The sequence below is a fragment of the Zingiber officinale genome, chromosome 6A (genome assembly GCF_018446385.1).
Source record: "Zingiber officinale cultivar Zhangliang chromosome 6A, Zo_v1.1, whole genome shotgun sequence".
Lineage (NCBI taxonomy): Eukaryota > Viridiplantae > Streptophyta > Magnoliopsida > Zingiberales > Zingiberaceae > Zingiber > Zingiber officinale.
The window spans coordinates 105,174,474-105,179,592 of NC_055997.1; positions in this window are offsets into that span (position 1 = coordinate 105,174,474).

Genomic DNA, 5,119 nt, shown 5'->3' on the forward strand with positions numbered 1-5,119 from the left:
CACCGAGGACATCAATAGATAAAAGTCATAATAGTTGAAAATTAGTTTTTCTATTTATTGCTTTTTATGCTGTGCTGTGTGTGCTTGTTAGTATGCATGTTAAGTAGGTTAGCATAGTCAACATTCCTCACTTTAAATAACTAAGTGGGAGAGGGATTTATTTTTAATAAATTTCACGGTCTCCATTACTGATTTATAAGTGATGCAACAAGCTTGCGCGTTGGCTCTGAGTGCCTTCCTCCATATCGGATGAGCTTGTTTGCGGATCACTAGATTAAACTTTCATTTTGGATGACTATAGGAAGTTAATTAAGAGCGTGTGATCTTCCCCATCGGAAGGGGTACAATCTTATTAATGGACTTAGTGTCAAGTAATGGTATACACTTAGACACGTCTAATAGTATCCTCCCCATCAGAGTCACTGCTATTATTTGTGTGACCGAAGAAAACCAACTATTAATTTGTCAAATAAATAGGTTGACAAGATAATAAAATTAAAAACTCCTCTTACAAATGTTTGATTTTGTATACGTCCACACTATCATGGCATACAAAATTCACGGTGTTTGAGGTAATTTTATTTTGTCATAAAGATTTATTGACAAGATAATTAATGGGTAAACCCCTCATCTTACAAATGTTTAAATTTTGTATACGTCCACACTATCGTGGCATGCAAAATTCAATGTGTTTGAGGTGTTGGTTAATTTAAATAATATTATTTGAGGAATCAATGTTATTTTAAATTCAAAAATTTTGACCAAATATTTGATCAAAGACAGATTAACTATTAATTTTATTCGTCATAAAGTAAAGTTGATGAGATAATAAAATTAATGGATAAAATCTCCTTTTTGATTTTGTATACGTCCACACTATCGTGGCATACAAAATTCATGGGGATTTTAAGGTATTGATCTTGACCAAATATTTTTATGATTCTTAGGATTTAAAATGTTTGTCAATTCCCTAGTTGTTATACTATAGAAAAGACTTAGTAGTCCCAATTATAATGATTGGAAATAGGACTTGGATATTAAGGTAGTTTGTCCTCTTAGAATTAAGAACAAGATAGGTGTATTTTATTCATTAGTTGATACATGTTTAGTGGTATTATCTACTAGTACCTGGTGTGTAGATACAGGAGCCACTGATCATGTCTGTAATTTATTGCAGGGGTTCCAGGAAACTTGATAACTATATGAAAGGTAAATCACCGTCTACATGGGCACTACTGCAAAAAGTGGTAGCTATTGCAGTGGGAGATGCTTATCCTCTGTTACGAATAAAATATGGATTTTAGAAATTATCTTTACGTACTAAGTTTAGAAAGAATTTGTTTTCAGTTTCTAAACTATTAAAGTATAGATATTGTGATAACAAAGTTGTTATCAAGAAAATAGAAAAGACATCTATTCTGGTACGTTGGTTGACAATTTATAATCAAATAACTCCCACGATGCAATAAATGGAAATTGATAACACATCCTCTAACTTTAATAAGAGAAAGAACATTCAAAATGAACAAATTATATCTTTGGCATCTAAGGCTAGGTTATATTAACTTGAGTAGGATTCATTGGTAGCTGATGAACTTTTGGGTTCATTAGTAGTGGAAATCTTTCCAACCTGCGAGTCTTCCTTGGAAGGAAAAATAACCAAGAAGCTTTTAAGTCTAAGGGGTATGGAGCCAAAGATATGTTGGAATTGGTTCATTCTGATTTGTATGATCCTATGACTATCCAGACAAAAGGTAGTATCGAATATTTCGTCTATTTTATAGACAACTATTCAAGATACAAATACATTTACTTAATGTGTCGCAAGACTAAGTGCTTTGATTAATTCAAAGAGTACAAGGCTGATGCGGAGAAACGTTAAAGTAAAAGTATCAAGTCACTATGGTAAGATCGTAGTGGCAAGTATCTCTTGGGACAATTTAGGAGTTACTTATCAAAAGTAGGGATTCAATCCCAACTAACTGCACCTGGTACACCCCAACAGAATGGTGTAGTAGAAAAAAGGTATATGACTCTTATGGAAATAATTAGATTGATGATGAGTTATTCAGAAAATTACTAAGTTCGTTTTAAGGATATACTCTGAAAAAGAAAGTGAACATAGTACATTCCAAAGTCAGAATTCTCTACTCATATAGAATTGCTGAATAGGCGTAAGCCTATTTTGAAGCATATTCAGATTCGGGTAGTCCAACACATATGCTGAAGAGAGAGAATGATAAGTTGGATAGGAATTCACTTGTTTGTGGGTTATCCTAGAGAAACAAAAGTAGGTTTGTAGTCTTAAAAATCATAAGGTCATTGTTAGCATCAATGACTGATTTTTAGAAGAGGACTATATAATAAACCACAAGCCCATAAGTAAATTTGTTCTTAAAGAAATTATAAAGGACATGTCTAATCTAGTACCAACTGTACAAGATGAAATATCACAAGAAACTGCAACACGCATCACAAATGATACACAATTACAGAAAGTGCCTCGTCGTAGTGGGAGGGTTGTTAGGCAACCTAAAAAGATTCATGTTTTGAGAGAGTTTTTAGACTCGATCCCTGGAGGACATGAACCTGATCTCCGGACATATGACGAAGCACTCCAAGATAAAGATGCAATATCTTGGCAAAGAGTAATGAATAACAGAATTAGAATATATGTATTCTAATAAAATCTGGAAGCTTGTAGAACCACTAAATGGTGTAAAAGCCTTTGGGTATAAAAATATCTATAATAGGAAAAGAGCGATAGATAGGAAAGTAGAAACTTTCAAAGCAAGGCTTGTTGAAAAACGAAACCTTTTCACCGGTAGCCATGCCTAACTCTATCTGGATTATTTTATCTATTTGGCAAGTGGATGTCAAGACAGCCTTCCTTAATGGAAGTCTTGAAGAAAGCATCCATATAAAGCAACCAGAAGGGTTCATTGCAAAGGGCAAAGAGCATCTTGTGTGCAAGCTCAATCAGTCTATGAACTGAAGTAAAGCTTCAAGGTCTTGGAACATCCAGTTTAATAAAGTAATCCAGACCTATGGATTTATTTAGCAACCGGATAAGTCTTGTGTATACAAAAAGTGTGATGGAAACGTGGTGGTATTTCTTGTACTATACATAGATAACATTTTTGGTAGTTGGAAACAATATCAAAATGTTGTCAGAAGTAAGGGTATGGTTGTCCAAACAATTCGATATGAAGGACTTGGGAGAATGTATATATTCTTGGGATCAAAGTAATAAGGGATCGCAAGAAAAGAATATTTTACTTATCCCAAGCTTCATATATCGAAAAAATCCTTGCTTGTTTTAAGCATGCAAAACTTCAAGAAAGGTTTCTTACCTTTTTAGCATGGAGTAACTTTATCTAAAGAAATGTCTCCGTAGACATCAAAGGAGATAGAGGAAATGAAGGCAGTTCTTTATGCTTCGGCTGTCGGAAGCCTAATGTATGCTATGCACGAGATCAGAAATCTGTTTTGCCAAAGGCATAGTTAGCAGATAACAAAGTAACCCTGGACAAGGACATTGGACTGCAGTAAAGCATATATTGAAGTACCTTAGAGGCACTAGAAATTATATGCTAGCTTACAAGGCAATTAATTTGGTCCCTGTGGGTTGCACGAATTTTAACTTCTAATCGGATAGGGACAATAATAAGTCAACCTCGGGGTTTTGTGTTTACTTTAGGTGGTAAAGTCATAACTATAGAAGAGTGATAAGCATAGGTGTTTTTCTGGACTCCACCATAGAAGCTGAGTATATGACAAGCCTCTGAGGTAGTCATAAAAGCTGAATGACTCAATAACCTCAAGATAGACTTAGATATGATTTCTAGTTTGTCCAAAGATTATTATAATTTATTGTAATAATAGTGGTGCAGTAGCAAACTCGAAGAAACCATGAGTCTATAAGGCAAGTAAACACAATAGAGCGTAAGTACCACCCAATACGAGAAATCGTATAAACGAGGAGAAGTTGTTGCTGCCTAGATTGCATTAGATGATGACCTATAGATCTTCTCACTAAGGCTCTTAAGGCAAGAGTTTTTGATAGGCGTGTTGAAGGGTTGAATCAGATGTATGGCAGCAGATATGACAGCTTAGTCTTTTAGTATAAGTGGGAGATTGTTAGAATGTATACTAAAAGTCTAGCTTTTGGTATAAACATTTATCTAGAAATAAAAATCACATTGGTCAAATGTCTACATTTATGATAAATGTAGTTGTTCAATTAATTTATATTGTAGATAACATGGTGTGTGGTGTCATACACAGAGGATCATGTTATCAGTACCTTATAAATTATAAACAGTAGCTCACGATCAAGATGGAAAGGAACAAATCATTAGAAGATTGTAGTGTAATTAGGTATTAGTTTGTCTTAACTATATAATTACACTAGTACACTTAGAGTGTATTGAGTAGGACCATTAGATGTCGTTTCTTTTATACTGACTTTATAAAGGAACAAAGACCTCAGTTATTATGGAAGTGTGTGGTCTTAATCCTAATATAATAACAAGCACATATATTTGATATTTATTTCTTTAATTTATCAATGAGTGAGATTTAGTTCGATAAATCAATAAACCCGATAAGTTGGGAAATGATATCACTTATAGTGTGTGTTGTTGATTATAGAAGGAAACTGTGTCCTAGTAATCTAGGTTGATAATGTCCCCAAGAGGAGCTCATAAGGATTGTCATGTTAAACCCTACAGGTGGACTTAGTCCGACATGACGATGAGGATGAGTGGTACTACTCTTGGACTAAGATATTAATTAAGTGAGTTGTCAGTAACTCATTTAATTAATGAACATTCGACATCTTAAACATAGGGAGACTAACATACTCATAATAAGAAGGAGCCCAAAATGTAATTTGGGATTGGTGCGGTAGTTCAATAATAGTTCTATAGTGGAATGAATTATTATTGATAAAATTAAGTTGTGTGTTCGGGGCGAACACGGGATGCTTAATTTTATCGGGAGAACAAAACCAATTCCTCCTCTCGGTCCCTATCGTAGCCTCTTAATTATAGAGTACTATACCCACCTATACCCACCTTCTTACCCATCCTATAGGGGCCGACCAAGCTAACTTGGA